The sequence below is a fragment of the Pseudonaja textilis genome, chromosome 1 (genome assembly GCF_049901715.1).
Source record: "Pseudonaja textilis isolate UNSWEBS1 chromosome 1, rPseTex1.2, whole genome shotgun sequence".
NCBI classification, from domain to species: Eukaryota; Metazoa; Chordata; class Lepidosauria; order Squamata; family Elapidae; genus Pseudonaja; species Pseudonaja textilis.
Window position 1 is genome coordinate 306,408,343 of NC_141990.1, and position 20,337 is coordinate 306,428,679.

Genomic DNA, 20,337 nt, shown 5'->3' on the forward strand with positions numbered 1-20,337 from the left:
TTGGACTGCAAAAATCCAAATAATTATCTAGTGGTCATCCAGATTATTACAGGTCAGGTCTGTAATCTATGTGGCCACCCAATTTAAAATAGGGGAAAATGGTCCTCACTTTTCAAAATTTTATAGGTGAATTATTGGTCGGTAAAATGAGAAACTCTAATTTTACGCTTCAAATTCAAAGAGTTCAAGGTTTGCTTTAGGGGCAACAAATTTAGCATGAATTTCTTGCTTTCCAATAGCTTTTATCATCTATAAACATCGACTATAAGAGTTGGAGAGGAACTTGGAAATCTAACCTAAGCCCTCGTACAGCACAGAAATCCAGTATTACCACATACCCACAGTGACCAACCATGGCAGGAAGTCCATTCCTGCACATATGATGCAGTTCAAGGATTTTCAAATGTAGTCAAGCCATGGGATCTGTTTGAAAAAAAACACACAACAGATTCTCTGATTAGGGTGATCCAGGGGTGGAGTCCAAATGTCTGAATGGAGAAAAAACAAGCTCTTTACAAAAAAGTAAACCTAGCTCGCTTATCACTTATCATTTATATATAATAATTTGATGCTTTTTTTCAAAAGTTGCAAATATGTCTGTTTTGGGCATTGTAAATATGGAGAAGAGAACTTCTCATGCTGATAGAAAATTTTGAGAATAAGTTATAATGACTTTCAGCTAAATCTTATTACAATGCCCTATAGGAAAAAAACACTGATTCTTATAATTCCCAAAAGCCAGGAGTGCTATATAATGTCTTTTAATAAAATATTATTATAGCTTATTTCTAAACCTTTTCTCTATACTTGAAAAAGTTAAACGTAGCTGAGCTGAAATATTTCGCCTTGTAGTTAGGATTTCTGAATGCCCAAACAAAGTGTATGTTGAAATAAATTTGGAGATAAATTCTTATTCAGCCTTAAGATTTCAAACATAGTGAAAATTGATGTTGAAAATATACTTTGTTTACATTTAACTTGCAAGGCAGCATTTATTTGTTCCCACTGTTTTCCAAAAATGAAGAAATCCCTCTAGTTAAACCCAGTTCCTAGAGATTACACAGACATGCTAATCTAGGTTTCTTTGCAATGTTATGGAAAAAGATTGGAAAACTATTATAAAATAAAGCAGTGGCAATTTTGCAGTTTATCCGACAGCCCTGAGATTTCCTGGTAGTTTCTACATCAGAATCTGAGTCTGTTTAGCTTTTACAAGACCAGCCAAAGTTGGCAAGAGGCTGCCACCTACAGTATTTCTTGATAAATCAATGCCAGTGGTTTATTGTTGCCTAGTGTGGATATTAAATATTTTAAGAATGTTTGTGTAACTTGCTAAAAGATTTATGGTTCAGAATTCCTTTCTTTTTGCAGTAAAAATTATACAGACTGTTTATGTGTAGTGCCAATGCCAAAACTTTAAGGCTGTCCTTGCTTTGAAAAAAAAACCCAAACCAAAGCAGTACTTTTAGAGTCCTTAGTAACTGAAGTGGGAGTGATTACAATGGGAACATTTTTCTTATTCTTTCTTCTTGATCATTAAGTTCTGGAAAAGCTAATGCACTTCAAGTTCCAATTATAAAGCAATGTAAGACCTATGATAGGTCTCCTCAGTAGCTGCCTTGTGGAATAGAGTGTCAAGAACAGAATTTCAGGAATTGGGAAGGTCTAGTCCAGTGGTGCATGCACTTGTGCATGCACGCTCATGTGCCAGCACCCAGAAGGCAATGTGTGTGTCTCCCATGCTCCCTGCGCATCTGCACGCAATCCCCACCCCCTTACCTGTACTGCACCTCCCAGCTGATTCTTAGCCTGTTTGAGGCCTCTTTTGGCTTCCCAGGCTTGAGGAAAGACTCTGCAGCCTGAAAAATAGGCCCGTTTCATCACTTCTGGTATTTCCGGAAATACAGGAAGTGATGAAATGGGCCTATTTTTCAGGCTGCAGAGGTTTTCCTCATGCCTGGCAGGCCAAAAAAGGCCTCAAACCAGCTGAAAATCAGCAGGGAGGCGTGTGCATGTGCAGTGAGGTAAGTTTGCCTGTGGCTTGCATGCCGGCACAAATGGCTCTGTGTGCCAGCTTTGGCATACGTGCCATAGGTTTGTCATCACGGGTCTAGTCTAACGAAGAGAAGGACTAGAGGTGACATGATACTGGTCTTCCAATATTTGAAGGATTGTCACAGAGAGGAGGGAGCGGTCAAGCAGAGGGAAAAAGAAGTAGTAATGGATGAAATTAACAAAGTGAGATCTAACCTAGAAATAAGGAGTCAGTGAGAACAATTAATCAATGGAACAACTTGCATTCAGAAGTTGTAGCTGCTCTGTCACTAGAGGTTTGTAAGAACAGATTGAGAAGCATTTGTCCAGAATGGTACAGGATCTCCTGTTTGAGCAGGTTGTTGGACTAGAAGATCTCCAAAGTCCCTTCCAACTTTTTTATTCTGTAATTCTGTATCCTTTGAGAGCCACATGGCCCAATCCAATCTTTATAGGTTTCCATGAAACCATAAAAAAACTGGCGCTTCGGCAGACCATGGAATAGGATATAATGCTTTGCTCTCTGATTACAGTTTCATGGGGAATATGCGGTATTCTTATTTTTCCTTATACTTGTAGGATGTCTTTGTTTGGTTTGGTTTCAGTTCTTAAGAGTTAAGTTCAGCAGTGGCCCCCAACCTTTTTTGTGCCACGGCTCGGTACCGGCATCACAAAATCATCCGCAGCCCGGCACCGGCATCAGCACGCATGACAAGGCAAGGTGAGCCGAGCGACCGGCCAGATAGCTGTCCCCCACTTCTCCCCGGTACCTTCAACTCCTCCTTTGTACCTTTGTCAATGGGCTTCGCTTCGGGACGGCTTCGGGACGGTCGCTCGGCTCACCTTGCCTTGGGTGCTGAAAGAATCCTCATGCCTTAGTTTTGTTCGAAGCGCCCCCCTTCGATGAAACTAAGGCACGAGGATTCTTTCAGCACCCAAACGCCGCTTTCCAACTGGAAAAGCTCACCCGGAAGCACTTTCTCGTCAAACAAGATGGCGGCGCCCAGCAAACCTGCGGCCCGGTAGGAAATGTTCCACGGACCAGTACCAGTCTGCGCCCTGGTGGTTGGGGACCCCTGAAGTTCAGTACTTAAGAGTTTAAATCCTGTTGTGTAAACCATATAAAGTCACTAAATAATAGAAGTGGGAAACAAGGTGACGAATACATAAATATGCTTCACAAGTAATAAATCAATACAATGTCTACCTTCAGGCAAAGGAGAGAATGAATTCCTGTCAATGATGGGAAGCTTGCTTCAACAGTTCACAGCTTTACAAAACAAAGCCCTGAGGCAATAGGCCAACAGAAGAAACCATAATCAGAAGAAGAAAAGGGAAATGGGAAAAGTATTTTCTAAGAGCTCAGCACTGTCTCAGCACTAAAAGCAGGTGGAGAACATTGTGTACAATTTCACTGCTCTTCTTGAGAGGGTGTGCCTCTCAGAGGGCATGCAAATAAGACTGCAGTCTTGTAATAACTAAATGCAATGCAAAAGTTGAGGTTGTAAATGAAGTTAGTATTTTACTCTGCAAGACTCAGAAGTCAATCCTTTTTAAATTTTCTCTCTTTTTATCCTTCTGTCCCCCTCCCCTTTAAAAATCTTTTTTAAAAAAAACAATTTTATTAGTTTTTAAAAACAAACAAACAAAACATAAAAACATCCAGCTTTCTTTCATAAATATACAAACAGTGTGTCGGTTGGTTTACCAGTTTTGTGCATTCATTTCGTAGTCTCAGTTACAGTTACATTACATAATAACTCATATTATCAATCAGAAATTATATATCCTAGTATCACTATTAAACAATCATTTGGCTATAATTTTATTCATTCATATTTTAACTATAATAACTATAATTTACTTAGTTTTTTTTTATAACAAATCATATAGTCATACCAAATCTATCCTAAAAACATTTTATAGATATGATATCAAATAACAAAGAAAAAAAAATCTTTTTATATATTCATTATTATCTAAAATTCTAAATATTCTATTATTGTATTTTATCATCCAACCATTGATAGAAAAGGTCCCAAATTTTATAGAATTGTTTATCCTCTTGTTCTCTAATTTCAAATGTCAATCTACTCATTTCAGCACATTCCAATATTTTCTTAATAATTTCTTCCTGCAATGGTATTTTCTCATTTTTCCAATTTTTAGCAAATACAATCCTAGCCGCTGTTAATACATTTACAATCAGATATTTCAAATCTTTACTGTATGTATCAGGTAAGATTCCCAATAAAAAGATTTCTGGTTTCAAATCTATGTGTTTCTTTGTCATTTTTTCCAACCACATGCGAATTTTAGTCCAGTATTTTCTAGCATCCTCACAAGTCCACCACATATGGTAATATGAGCCAGGATGACATTTCCAGCATTTTTCAGATTTATTCTTGAACATTCTTGCTATTCTTGTCAGGGAAAAGTGCCACCTGTAAAACATCTTATACAAATTTTCTTTATAAGCTGTTGAGATTGTCATTTTATAATTCTGAGACCACAGTTTTTGCCATTTCTCTAAATCAATCCCATATCCAAAATTCTTCCCCCAAGCAATCATAGTTTCTTTAACTTGTTCTTCCTCTAGTTTAATTCCCAGTAAATAACCATATAATTTTTTAATCACCTTTTCATCAGTACCTGTCAAAATCTTATCTAGATCAGTCAGTTTATCATAAAATCCCTGTTTTAGAATCTTCATCATACCTTGAATGTATTTGCACATATGAAAACCAATTCATCTTTATACCTTGTTCCTCTAAGTTTTGCATCGATTTGAGTTCACCCTTTTCATCCAATATTTCCCCATATCTAACTGTTTGTTCCTTCTTATAAATTATAGGATAGGAAAATGCTTCAATGGTCGATAACCAAACTGGAATTTTCAAATAACATTGTCTTTTGATCTTCTCCCAATTTAACCGCAAAGACTCCCGTATATAATGTCTTCTGAAATAACCCTGTGTTTTAGTTCCCTTATACCATAAAAAGGCATGCCAACCCAACAGTAAATCATGACCTTTTAATGTTAACGATCTGGTCTTTCTTAATGTTATCCATTCCTTGGCCCACATCAAATTTGCAGCTTGATAGTACAACTCCCAATTAGGCAAACCAAAACCTCCTCTAATTCTAGCATCTTGTAAGAGTTTTAGCTTTATTCTCGCTTTCTTACCTTGCCATATATACTTCAACACAATTTTATTTAAGTCTTCAAAATAGTCTTTTCCGAGCCTAATTGGTATTGTTTGAAACAAATATAAGATTCTGGGTAAGATATTCATCTTGATTGTTGAGATTCTCCCTATTAATGACAATTGTAGATTTTCCCATTTCTTCAAATCTAAGGCTATCTGTTGTTTAAGTTTAATATAATTATTCTCTTTTAATGTACTACAACTTGATGTCAAATATATCCCCAAATACTTGACCTTGTTCGTGACTTGAATTTTCAATAGGTCTGCCAGTTCTTCTCTCTGTCTTAGTAACATATTCTTTGTCAAGAACTTTGTTTTATCTTTATTTATTTTTAAACCAGCCACCTCACCATATGCCTCTATCTTTTCCAATAGTTTTGGAGCTATTTCTAAAGGGTCTTCCAAAATAAAAGCCAAATCATCCACAAAAGCTTGCAGTTTGAATTCTTCCTTTTTAATTTTCATTCCTTTTATGCTTTTATCATCTCTAATATTTCTATTCAACACTTCCAAAGTCAATACAAATAGCAAAGGTGATAGAGGGCATCCTTGTCTTGTACCTTTTCTTATATTAATAAAATCTGTGAATTCTCCCTCTATCATTACCTTTGCCGTTTGCTTATAGTATATAGCTTCTATTGCTTGAATAAATTTTCTGGCAAAACCCATCTGTTCCAATAGTAGTAACATAAATCTCCAGTTCACATTATCAAAAGCCTTTTGGGCATCTAGGAATATCAAAGCCATTTGCTTTTCAGGATGTGCCTCATAATATTCCAAAGTATCCAGGATTACTCTCATATTGTCTTTAATTTGTCTCTTTGGCAGAAATCCATTTTGATCTGGATGAATAAAGTTATTTAGATATTTATTAAGTCTTTCTGCCAAGATTGAAGCAAAGATTTTATAGTCTGCGTTTAGTAAAGAAATAGGTCTATAGTTCTTAATTTGCAGTGGATCAGCCTCTTCTTTTGGAATAAGTGTAATATAAGCCTCTGACCATGTTTTAGGTATCATCTTCTTTGAGATAGCTTCATTCATGACTTCTAGCAATGGAATGCTCAATGATTCTTGTAGTGTTTTATAAAATTCTGCTGGAAGCCCATCTGGACCTGGTGCTTTCCCATTATTTTGTTTCTTAAGTGCTTCAGTTAATTCCATCATTGTTATATTGCTTTCTAACATTTTTTCAGTCTCTTTAGATATCTTAGGTAGATTAGCATTCTGTAGGTACTGTTTGACTTTTTCCTCATCAATATTCTCTTGCTTATGTAGTTGCCCATAGAAGTCTCGAATAATTTCCTTTTTCTCTTTATTACCATAGCAAACTTGGCCTTGATCATCTATTAACTGCAATATTTTCCTTGATTCTTTCTCCTTTTTCAATTTATATGCTAGCCATCTACCTGGTTTATTTGCATCTTCAAAATAGTTCTGTTTAGCACTTCTAATTTTCTGTGCCAATTCTTCTTTCTCTATTTGACCCATTTTATGTTTAATTATGTCCAATTTTAGTTTAATATCTTTTTTCTGTGGCATTTTCTGTAGTACTTTTTCAAGTCTTTTATACTCATCTTCTACCCTTTAAAAATCTTTATTTTCATTGTATTTATGTTACAATAAATCCCAATGAAAGTAAAATATAAAAAAAACGACTAAAGACTTGCCCAAGTTCTTCATGTTGGACTGCCTGTGCAGATGTAAATCCTTGTTGTTGTCAGCTGCTCAGAGCTGAATTTTCTAAACAACAGTATGAGACAGGAACCCTCTAGAAAAAAAGTATACAGAGATCATACATTGAAAGATGGACTACTTGGGAAGAATGGGGAAATCAGATTCCACCTTGGAATATGAGTCAGACTTTGCTGATGAATATCTTTATACTCCTGTCGTAGAAAAAAATGTCAAGTCTGATTATTTCATATCTTCACCTCTAGGTGACAGTCTAAACTAAGTCAACACACTGATATACTATCAGAGCCAGCTCTGGAGAACCTGCATTTTTAGCCAAGGCTTGATCAACTTAGCTGTGGAATGTATGAATGTATGTATATACCATGCAAACCTTCACTTCCGAAAACATTCCTTAATGCAGTTATAATCAAATTATTATTTACAGCTACATCCAAATTAGGAAATAGTTAAACTACTCAATCTCTCTCTCCCCCTGCCCCGCTTTTGCTGTTTCTCAAAGCATATGAGGCATACTACATAGTCTAATTTTTTCCTGGCATATATAAGAGAAAAAATCTTGAAGAAATTGGGTAGATTATTAGAATCAAACATGAACCTCCAAATCCATTCACAATCCACATTTTTTCCTGAGCTTAAACTTTTAAAAATTACAAATAAAAAGGACAAGGTAACCACAGCTTGAGAAATGATCCCCTCAAGCTGTGGTATTATTATTGCTAACCAGAAGTGTAGACTTTTGAAATATAGGGGGCACTGTGTATTCAGAAATGTAGAAATGGTTTTTTAAAAGAAACAAACCACCCCTATTTATTTATTTGACTAATTCCTTTCTACATAGTGCTTTACTGAACAGCATAAACAAAAAAGCTTCCGGCCCTACAGAGCTTATTAGCAATCTTTGTTTATACAGTAGAAAGTAGTTAGGAAGACTCCGGAGAAACGAGATGGAGAAGATGGCGATTTATTTAAGACCAAAAACAAAGAGATTCCCTTTCAAATATTTTGGTCTGCCTTTGAGACAAGAATTGTGGACAAGACTTCCTTGCAAGAAAATGAAAATGAAATGCACAGTCCGTTCTTGCCATGTCTACTTTAAATTTGTGAAGAAGGAGGTCCCAAAGATTTTGCATTGTTATTTTGGCCTGATTTCAGATACTGATTCACCAATGTGTATTTAATAAATATTTGCAAAGCGTTCAAGGTAGTTTGTGTTTTACTGAAATGACTCATGCTGCAAAAAGAAAAAGAGTCAGAAAGGATATGAAAAATAAATAGATTCAAGTATCAAAATCATTTTTCTCCTATAATACCATGTAATAAAGCAAATATGACCAGTTGAAATTACTACTGCAAAAAATAAAATGGCAGCTGGTTTTAAGCTTGGGTTGGAAAAGGACTTTCCTAATGCAACTACTAGGAATCTATTCATTGTCATCTGATCTAATATCTTCCAGGTACTGAATTCCTTTCTGTATAGCAAATTCTGCACTCCAGCTGCGTGATTTCAGAATAAATGCCAATATTTCTATTTCTATTTCCTCCCTCCCTCCCTTTTTCATATTATACTGGGATAAAAATACAAATGAGTTTATTATATTCCTAAATACCAGTTTATCTGGATCCTTGAATTGTCTATTTTCTATTTTAAATGTTTTTGGAATGACTATAGAAGGCAGTAAATTGCTGAATTCTTTATCTTTAAACTTGGCTGATGACATCACCAAGCTACACGTCCTGCCATCCTGTCTGTGCCAACTTCACCATGCTTCCATGTTTAATGCAATATATCATTGCTAGCGTGGCAGGATGTGTACTTTATAAAGGAATCAGCATATTAATGCCATATGTGATTTCAGTAAAATTCAAAAATAAAAAAGCACAGGAAGGGAAAAAAACTTGATTTCAGTTACAACCTGAGATTCTATGATTGTAAAGCTTCCCCCAGCCCATCCCGCCACCCTATCAGATGGAAAAAGTTAAGATAAGGAATATTTTCTTATTATTTACTTGGTATCAGATAGAAGCAGAATCAGTAGTATAGCTAGATGATTTATATCCTAAATTTCATGTTCTGATGAGAAAGGGTAGGCTGTAGGCCAGGTGTGCCTAACCTTTTGGCTTGCTTGGACTGCACTGAGTGAAGAGGAATTGTCTTGGACTACATATAAAATATATAATGGCTCATTGCACCGTCAGCCAGATATTCAGACTGGATTTAGCATTTTTATCCACCTATCAAGTTGTCCTTCCCAAGGACCTAGGACAGGCAGGTGTGGATGTTTAATAGTGTTAAAGGTGTAATTGCAGGTTGTAAGCTGTTCCTAATAAATCTGCTATTATTGTATTAACTTTTTTATAATTAAATTACATTGAATTGAATTGTCATCCTTCAGTCTCAAGAGACTATGGTATTGTGCTCTGAAAAGAGGTCCTAAAATAGCATCTAGTGTGGCTAAAAAGGCCAATTTGAGAGTGGCAATCCCTTCCACACTGAGGGCAGATACAGTCTGTCTCCTGTCCAGCCCCCGGATTTCGCTGGTTCTGGGGCTGCCCCTTTGCCTCAGCCTGCCCAACGAGTGTCATTGTTCATTTGTTTTCCGTAAATTACCTTATGGGGTCATGTTATTAGCAGCCTGAGGGCCACAGATTCAGCATAGTATCTTTTTATTGCAAAAAAGGTAAATAATATGCCCAGACAAGTACTTCTAGAAATGTTACAGTGAACCAAAGCACACAGATGTCTGATACATCACCATCTTTTATTAGACTGCTTTATTGCAGCACCTCTGTCTACTGAACAGGAATTATTAGAAGTTACATATTATATAAAGAAAGGATAATCAGGAATAGGCAGATCCAAAGAAACCGGAAACATATTCTTTTACATGGAACTTTATACAACTGTAATTGCCTTTCCCATCTTCTGTCTAGAGTGCATAAAAAGATATCTTAGACAACCTCTCAGTGTTTATTGTTGGTACTTCAGGACTATGGAGCATTTGTATATTTTCATTTTCATAAAATTTCCTATGACATGTCTGCTTGTAGACTTCTCTTTCTATTTTGAGTATTGCAAAATATAATCATAAATGAGTAGCTAGACTGTAATGTAAGAAGTAGACAGGGTCTCCTATTTTTATCATTGGATAGGGCATAATTTTAGATGCTTGTCTAAAGCTCTACTACCCTGGTTTGCTACCTGCTTACAAACTCTATTTTAGGTTACTATTGCTATTAGGGTATACTTTCCCCCTCCTTTTTCACAATTGACAGGGCTGTACAAAGGAAATTTCAAACAGCCCATTTCTAGTCATATTTAATTGAGAGAAATCTCAAAGAAGATAAAAATAGAATAGTGGAAGAACACAAATAGTATCAGAATGGCATATGTTTTATTCAGTTATTGTGGCTCCTTTGTCCATGTCATACAGAGGTAACATTAGGAAATTGTTCAAGACACATAGGAATCAAGTCTCATTGCTGTTGGAAAGGAATTCCTTCATATATTATTGGGGTAGAGCAGGGGTGTGAAACTGGATTTCTTTGAGGGCTAGATCAGCATTGTAATTCTCTGTGGGCTGGCAACAGATGCCTCCTGCAGTATTCTGCTGGCCAAAATGGGGAGTGGGAGATCTGCATGCACCCCTGCTGCATCTTGTTTTCACCCTCCATGGTCGCCTGCAGCACTCTGCTGGCCGAAAACGGGCCACATAGCCCATTTTGGGGCTGGGTTTTGGTCATTTTTGGCCTATTTTTAAGATGTTTTGGGCCCATTTTGGCCTGTTTTCAGCCTGTTTGGGACCTGGTTTGGGGCCTGTTTTGGGCCCATTTTTTGATCTTTGGGGGCCCATTTTTGGCCTGTTTTGGGCCCATTTGCAGGGTGAAAATGAGGTGCTCTCCGCTGCACATGGCCTGTTTTAGCCACCAGAGGCACCGCAGGCCGGTCCCTTGCTATTTCCAGGCCAGCCCTGCGGGTCTGATCCGCCCTTGAGTTTGACACCCCTGGGATAGAGGAAAGGAGCTATGCAGGAGAGTTTAGTGATGGCCTATCAGAATGGATGCTGTCAAATATTTAGTCTGAAGGAGCACAAAACTGAAGAGAAGAAGCAAGTTTAACAATCATTTGATGCCTGCTTTACAAGAGGGACACAAAGAAAGGAAAAAGATTTGACTAGAGGTTGGGGGCTACAAGGCAGGAAATCCTAGGGATCTGATTTGCTGGCCAGTTTGGGGAAGCTAGGCAGGTCCTTATCAGTGTACCTGGGGTTAGTTTGATTGTTAGGCAAAGTGGCACTTTCAGAGGGCAGCAGAGCTGGGGAAACCCACTGTTAAAGGAGATGGAATATTGAGGTCACCAACTGATGGACAAAAGAAACTTGGGGTTTCTGTAAGTTGCAATTCCCTCGTAAGGGTTGCCCTTGAGCTATACTATGAGCTGGTGAGGAGGCTTCTATTCTTTGTTTAGATGGGATTGCGGGGATGGGGTGTGGAGTGTGGCTTTGTCTGAGACAGAGAGGTTCGGTTTGGGTTTGATTGGATTAGGCAGAGGTGAACTGAATTTTGATCCTGATCACACCTAAAAGACAGGTAGGAAAAGGTGCATCCTCCCATTTGTTTGCGATCCTTATTTTCTCCACCACATGTACCCTTATTTGCTTTCTGCATAGCAGGATAATTAAGATTATTTGCACATGCAAATTCTTCACTGGATGACTGCCAACATTTAGAGATGACTTGACTTTGTAAGAAGAGCAGACTAGGTCAAATAGTACAGATAGGAATCCTTTGCAGAGGGAGTAAGTGGCTGCTGTTGCTTGATAAGCTATGAGATAGAATTTGCTCATTTCAAAACTATATAGACTAGAAACATTTTCAAAATCACAATCTTTTTTCAGAAAACTCTGACAGGAGGACTTCTTTCCTCAGTGGATTTTCAACTGCTGTTGACTTCCATTAAGTAATGGAGAAAAACCAAGGTTGGGGAATTGGTCATTCTGGAAAACAGATTGGCAAAAAGTATCAGACATTTAAAAAAAAAACCCTGTAGCCCTCTTGGGAAGTCTTTGAAAACAACAGCTCAAATTCCAGGGCAAGCAGAAACACTTTCAGCCTAGATGGTGAAAACCTCCTACCCATATTATTCCCAGAGGCAGGATATACTCTACATTTTGTCTTCTCTTAAATGTATTAGGAACAGAGTTAGGTTTCACATGGTGCATTTTTCCCTATGCTTCTGTTTGCACCATTATGAAATAAGGGATTTCCTTTTTCTTTGTTTCCATTTCAAGCCTGATATCTCCCCTCCTGATTGCCTCCTCTTTTTTCATTCACATCTGCTTTCAGGGGACCTTGGAGACAGCATTCAAATAAAGTCTATTCTGCTTATGCTAATAGTTTTTAGAACAATTACCCACTTGGCACAAAGGTAAGCTATTACATATACAAAAGAGTGCTTGCCAAGTGATTGTACAGCTTTCAAAAAAAAGATCTGTGACACCTTGATGACTTTCACATTTATTGTAGGAACTTTCATTTCTAAGAACCTGTTTCATCAGATAGATAAATGGGAGAAGGATGTAGATAGTTTATAATAGACAGTTCAGTAGATTTGCCAGCTAGTTTTTTAATAACTGAGTAAATGAATTTTAAAATCTGTGCCTATAAAAGGAAGAAAAGTTCAACTGTTCATGCACTTTTAATTAATTTATTTACAGTTTATATTCCACTTTGATCCCAAAAGGACTCTGAGTGGTTTATGACTCCTCTTATGGGAAAATAAAAATAAAAATAATTATGATTGCATGACAATAATATGACGACAATAGCCCCAATGCTATTTCAAAACAGCAGACAAAAGAGAGTCCATAACTGGGTTTCACTTATTGTAACCTTCCACCCTCAAGGTTCTTTGACAAAGACACTCTTTAATGCCCTTTCTTAAAGCCAAGAGGATGGAAGACAGGCTGATATTAAGCTATACTACAGTAAGTTCTTCCAAAGAAGGAGGCTGACAATTGATGCCATTCATTCCTGGAGAGAGCCTAACAAACGAGTTCAGCATCAAATAAAAAACAAAAAAAATGGACAAGTTCAAAATAATAAAAAGAAAAAACTATCAACCTATGAGCCCTCCCAATTCCAGCCTTCACTTACAACAGGTCTTACTCATCTTGCAACCAAGTCTCTATTGCTTCCCAGAGAGAAAGGAACAAAGGGCTTCTGGGGGAGGAAATTCCAAAGCACCTTGAATCACACCTTAATAGTTAAGTGACAACTAGCACAAGTTTCACAGTGAGTTGAGTATATATGGTTATACCCCATGACTCTGTCATATTTTGTACCAACTGTAGCTTCTGAATGCTTTTCAAAGCAATCCCTGTGTACGCTTATTATTAAAGTGGGAGATGACTAAAGACTGAGTGATTATGATCAAGGCCTCCTAATCCAAGAATGGCCACAATTGGATTACAAAATGTAATTGTAAAAAAGCCCTACAGGACATATTCATGTCCTAAAGCCCTATAAAAATCTTTCAAAGTGACAAGCAGCACCCTGAATTGCCCCTGGAAGCCATAACTAGTATAGCTCTTTAAAATTAATATTATATGGAATAGCTTTTAAGTGCCAACAGTATTAGAGCTACTCTATTTTGAATGAGTTAGAACTTCCTTCGTATAGCATGGTGCAATAGTCCAAACAAAAGGTGAATAAGGCATAAGTGACCTTGTGTAGGTCTTCCAATCCAGGAGAACTGTTAACTGGTTAACCCAATTTAACTCTGTAATGACTGCCTAGTCCATAGCTGCTATCAGTTCTTTCACCAGGAGCTGGAAGTCCAGGAGGACCATACTGTGCCCATGTTGTGCAACAAAGTAATCAAGTAGGACAGGGCTCTACATCACAAATGTAAAAAACTTTTCACCACCTCAGGAACAATGGGATTAATTTCCTCCAAGATAATCCTTCAAGACTCTAGCATGTCAGTAGAACTTGCCTACTTGACATCCAGCTTCAAGCAGATCTGAGCAAATTTATCCTCCAGATGTCTAGAAAACCCTCCAGAATGCCCCATAGATATTCTTCCAACATATTATTTCCTAGTGAATTCCGAGTAAACGAAGCCTCTATAAAACCTGTGGATGCAATGAAAGTAGAGAAATGTTGATATTTTGGCACTCTAATTCTTGAACCTGAATTCTTACCCATGTCTATTTCATCCACTCTTTGTCTGTTGCCAAGATCACTCTGGGCATCTCTCAAGCAAATTTCGTGGAATTCCTTGGTGGAGGGAGATGCAATTCTGTCTAGTGACCCAGTTACCATTGTCTTAGGAGTCACTCTAAGTGCCTTCTGAAAATCAAGTGGAAACCATCCACTTTGAGGACTTTAGGCCACTAAAGTCAGGTATTAGTCTTTTCTGGGGTTATGTCTTATTTCTTCTAAGACAAAAACATCTGGCCTTTTATTTACATTGCAAGATTGAAAGTTCAGCCAGAATGATGAAAGCAGTATTCTGTCATTGTGATGTAATATCTGCCCCTTTCATACATGCATGTCACATCATGACTTATGTATAAAAGAGGAGGAGCTTATGGAACAATGCTGTCTTTGTCATTTGCCTCCCTTGCTCTCTCTTCACAGATGCCCCTGATTGGGGCCAAGGTGATTTGAAAAAGCTATTGTCATAATAGTGTTAAACTCTTGAATTCCCTCAGAACTCTGCCAGGAAAGGCATATTTAAATCCCGCAATACTATAACCCTGGGGAATGTCACAATCACTCCAACAATAAGATTCTGTACAGCAAGGGGAACAGGACAACAGCTGCAATCTCCCCTTGACTCTGGTACCTAACTTTGAGGTTTCACCTCTGCTCATTTGTGGTATAGCACCTCTGGTTGGCTGCAGAGCTTCTGCATGATACCACTCCATCTCACCTGCAGTTAGCTGAAACCTTTAAGGCAGGGCTGTCAAACTAGTGGCCATGTATTGGCCACGCCCAGTTTAGTGAAGGGAGGAAAAGTCCCGATACCTCACCATGATGACACGAGTTTGACACCCCTGCTCTAAGGGGAGATTTTTGGAGAGGGGAACATCCTTGCCTTCAAACAGGTTTCAGTAATAGAAGTCAGTCAATGAGAAAATATTTATTAATAAGGAAAGACGTATTAATTTATTACAAAAAGAGTTAGCATTAAAAAGCAGCAGCGGAATGAAAGACCCTCAGATTCCTGCAATCTAAGTTGCCAAGATGAGTACATGATCTCAGATGCCCAGTGCCTCTTCCCAATGAATGTGCTTTCTATTCTGTTATCCTCTGCTTGCTACAACCATTTCTTTTTCAACTCTTCTTCCCCATTGCTCTAGTCTCCCCATCAATTAATGCACTTGGGATTATCGATTCCCACCATTTACTCCACTGCCACACCCCTTTGCTATCCACTTGGAGGAATTGCATTTCTCAAAATACTTCTCAGTCCCCTCCGGGTAGTGCTTCCCCAAACACCTCCTGAAATCTCTTTATAGCCACATTCCCCAAAGTTCCAGTCCTACCTGGGTCAGGGAAAATTCACCTCTCATCTCAAGATAATAGAAAAATAACCTTATTGTCTTCTCTCCCTCCCTTTTCTCATGTCTCCACTACTCCATTCTTCTCCCCACTTTTCTTACATCCTTCAACCTTGACATTCTGCAGTGTCATTCAGGGAAGGGTCCAGAGAAACCCACATTATAGCTAATTTGGCATGAGTTCATATCTGCTTAAATCAATGCTAATGTATAACGTTAGGTTTTTTATGTATTGTGAAAATGCATATACTCCTATTACATATTGGGACTCTTAGGTGACCTACAATAACAAGACCACAAAATTCTGATATGCAGTGAAGTAATGAATAAAAAGTCAAACTTTTTTCTCCCAAAGGATTCTATCTCACTTTATTACACAATAGGTTTAATATTTCTGTAATGATACCTTCAGTTGGATAAATCCATATTTTGGTTGCATATTGCTCAGATACTAAAGAACCAATTTGATATCCAGAAAGCACTGGACAAATGTCCCTAGTCCTTGCCTATAATCTCATCAGTTACAGCTGGTAAAAGCAAGGCAACCCTGCCAAAATACATATTCTGAAATACTGTAAATCTGAGGAGTTTGAGATAGATTTAGTGCATAAATTAATGCTCTAATTGGAAGTAGTATCAGAGTGACTCAGAGTTTATTTTTTTCAGTGAAATGTAAACCCAAAGCAATGTGATTTGCCAAACCAAAGTACCACCCCTTCTAATCATAATCTCCAACATTTCTTTCTGATGGATACCATTTATTTTTTACAACTAAATTTGACTTTTCTCATGGCCCTATTTAAACAGTTGTGGTCCCTACCCACACAATCTGCCCATTGTTTTCACAGGCAAGGTTTTAAAATATTACTTGCAAGATGTTAAATTTAGGATTGCTTTTGAAATTGATGTAGAAGGGATGAAAAGCAAATGAAGACAAGATGGCAGATTCATTTTTGATTGGTGCATTCTCTTTCAAATGATTACTTATGGACAGAGATCAGTGCAAGATATCATAGTTCCTGTTTCTGATCTTCCTGCTTTTTGAATCCAGTCATCTTCAGCTTTTGGTCAGCAACTATTTTAGAGAACCAGCCATAGAATCCTGGTTAGATTTTGAAGTTTCTGAATTCAAAGATCTCACTTTAATCCTCCTTCTCTTTCTAGATTTTTACTGAAGTGCTGTCTCTGCTGTTCACTAAATCACATTTCTTGAAATAATGCCTAATAAGCTGGACTTATTTGTTTATATAATTTCAATCAGGACACTGCAGTCAATGACCTATAATATTAGCCAGCTCATATGAACCAATGATAGCAACAAAATATTCAAAAGGATCTCTCAAAATGTGACTTTTGTATTAGAATATAGCTTTGAATTAGCTGTACTGTTAATTGGCACTCTGACAAGCCCAGGCCTCACTCACAATTCTGGGGTCCAACAAAATGACATTGTTTTATGGGAGAAGCCTGGAGCATGTCTTCTCTGCTAGATCTAGTGGCAAAGGCCAAAAAAAACAGAAGTAGAAATTAAAGTCTTCTTGACAGGATCTTTCTCATGTGTTTGTGGCACTTTTGAAGATGGTCAACTAGATAGTAATCATTTTCAGGGCCCTGTGCTACTCATCACAGAATTAAGTGGGTTATAGAAAAGTCTGAAAATATTGTTTTCAAACTGTGCTTTAATTAGTTAAACAAATGAATGATAAATTGAGGAATGAACTTGGTTTTCTATCATTCTTCAACCATTAAAAATTCCCCATCCATATATAAATATGAAGGTGAAAAATAGCGGTCTTTAGCCAAGAGATCAAATCTAAAGTCAGTCCACATTTACAGCTCTGTTCAGCTCTGACATCAGCTCTGAACATTCCACAATAAAAAGTTTGAAGGAATTACTATCTCTTTCCCTTCTGAAGCAGAAATATGGGCTCCCATTCCTCTACTTCTGCCATCCCACATTTATTTTTAGCTTCATGTGTTTGGTTGGTGAGGTCAGTAGCTGAAACATGTTTTGAACATATGTTACCCAAATCTGTCTGAGATCTGAATAGCCTTTGGCTACGGACAGCCTGACGAGGCATAACTAAAGAGTTTGGAGAAAGAGAATGTTTTGCTAAAAGTTCAAACAGCGAAATATTCTAATTTATTGCAAGCATCGTGTGTACATTGGATACAAAGAAAGTAAAAATGGGGGCAGGGAGAAGGAAAGAACAAACGCTTCTAGTATTTGGTCCAAAATAAACTAGCAAATTAAAATCCAGGATGAAAGTGTCTTGCTGGCTGGCCTGTTACTTGTTTCCATTAATTCTCCCTCCAGGATGTTATTTTTACAAGTCAAGGATTAATTCTTCATTTCCAGTTCTAGGAAATGGATTGGATTTCAAAGCTACTTTCCCAAACACTGAAACAGTCAAGGACCGATACTTATAGAGTCTGACCACCGATGCTGTGTTTTGATTTTGGTTGTGTCTGTGGGCATGGAGCATAGAGACTGAGCTCTTGGGATACTTTTTTAAACCTTCTTTCTGGGTCAGGCAGTGTTCCTCTTTTTTTCCCCTTTACCCCATTCAGATTTCTGGATCCATATGGTATTTGATCACGATGTATCAGAAGTATTTGTCTCTTTTAAGATGCTTGTACTAACAGCTTACTTGGGGAGACTTAAATTACTGTTTCATTTAACAGCTTTCTATTGAAACATATCAGATCACGATATGATCAGTACAAATCATGATTCATCAAACCCCATTGAAACTTTTAAACCCAAGTTTATAAAATGCTCACAAAGACTGAAGCATTTAGGAATATAACTAGTTCTACAATTGGCAATGGAAGCAAATGGGCAACAGACTTGGTTATCAAATGCAGATGCATAGGGCAATCTTCATTTCCAAGACGTTCAATTTTGCTAAGGGAAAAGTTGTGTTTCTGGCTGCCAAGATATTGCTGAATCATGATTCCAAGACTCAACACATTTAGATCATGCAAACCTCAACCAGTGATGATTTATTTAATACCATACCACAGCAATACAGTCACTATGTGATTTTCTCAGCTTCTAAGCCTGGGTTTTATATCTCTCCCAAAGAGGCCAGTAGGATATAAAAGTGCTGAACACCAGCTGATTTACTGCCAGTTCTGGAAGTCTGGACTCTGGAGGCATTCTGGTCTTCTTAAATTCTTTTGCTAATTTCACTATTGCCACAATATAATCACCGAAGACTGAGGGGGAAAAAACATAGCTGTTTAATAAACTTCTTTTGTGGTAGCTTTTGTTAGTACCTGATATTTCTATGGAGAAAGCTGCAAACTAAATTGATTTTTTTACCACATTACTGTGCAGATACCAAAACATATAAATCAAATGAGCCTTAATTTCCTTGCACCCTCACAGTGACTGAGGGAGAGTCCCCTGGTAGCAGTCTTCCAAGATAAACAGCTTTCCCAATTTCTCTTATTTTAAAATCCATTTCAGCATATTAGATCAGTGTAAGTTAGATCTATGTGCATGGATCTAATAAATCATTGCAATAAATAACATTGTGCAGAGATGAATTGCTGCAGAGGAAACATCAACAGATTGGTTTCTGAGACTTTAAAAAAAGGCTTTCTTTTCCTTTCTCTCTCATGTTAGCTTTCCCAAGTCTATTTTTAAAACAATTTTATGAAAAATAATTTGCTTTGCAGTTAGCCTGTTTAAAATAGAGCTGAAATTCTAGATAAGAGTGGTCCAAAAAATACTGCATGCTTGGACTTATGGGGTGGGGGTTGGGGGGGGAAGTAAAAATAATCCTTTGAATAGAATCCCTTACCAAAGATTCCAAAGTAAATTTGGCAGACACAGAAGGAGAGGGAGGGCTCCCCATAGATCAGTAGCTAAGTAAAGAACTTGGAGCATGGAACTGGCATACATTGGCATTTCTCCTCCAAAAATATGTGGGGTGGTAGGTCTTGGTGGGATGTTGGATGTTGGTGGGGTTTTCCAAAGCCATTAAAAATAAACAAACCATTTTGATTAGACTATCAAATCTTAAAATGAGGGGCGGGGGTTATTGTTTTTATTGTTTCAATATTGGGTTTTTACTTCTGTAAGCTGCCCAGAATCACTGAGAATGAGCAAGCGACTATACACATTTTCATAAAGAAACAAATAAATAAATAAAATGTTAAGTTTGTATGAAGATACCACCGCTGTTTATTTTCATTTTTGTCCCCAGAAGAATAATTGGTATTTCTTTTCAATCTGTTGAGATGTATTTATTCAATTTTATAGCCACATATCTCATATTCATAAATCTGGGTGGCTCACATAATTAAAACAACCACATGCGCACACACAAAATAAACAACATGCAGTTATCAATAGAACAATAACTCAATTAAAACCAAACTAAAACCATAAAACATAATCCTCATACCTTAAACAAATATCTTCTTGCAGAGAGAATCTGATTCTCTTCTTTAGCAGGAATTTTCTTTTCTCTTTGTTTTACTTACTTTTCTGTACTTTTTTTTCTTTGAGCAGTTTTGATTTTTTTATTATGAAAATATAATTAAAGCCCACCATCTCAATCTGTTATCATGAAACAAACACAAATAGATGAACACTCCCTCTGACTAAAGATCAGTTCTTTTTCTTTTTACAAAGTTTGCTTTATAAGGGTAGTAAATATTGATGGTGCTAAATAAACATCATTGTTTATTAATTGGGCATCTGGGAGCTAATAAAATCTGAAGCTTCAGACTACCAAAAGGTCCAGGAGTCTCTAGGTGTCAGCAAACAGCTATCATCTTCTGTATCTCTCTGCTGCCATTTAGTGATAGCCTGGATT

General features: G+C 37.3%; 1 long non-coding RNA gene across 1 annotated transcript; it reads right to left on the reverse strand.

The window, feature by feature from the left end:
* Positions 1 to 45: 45 nt before the first annotated feature.
* LOC148128287 (uncharacterized) lies at positions 46 to 20,103 on the reverse strand. Its single transcript, XR_015741206.1, has 3 exons — positions 19,924 to 20,103; positions 3,242 to 3,321; positions 46 to 423 (listed from the first exon to the last, which is right to left on the reverse strand). It is a non-coding gene; the product is annotated as an uncharacterized LOC148128287 (long non-coding RNA).
* Between the last annotated feature and the right edge of the window lie 234 nt (positions 20,104 to 20,337).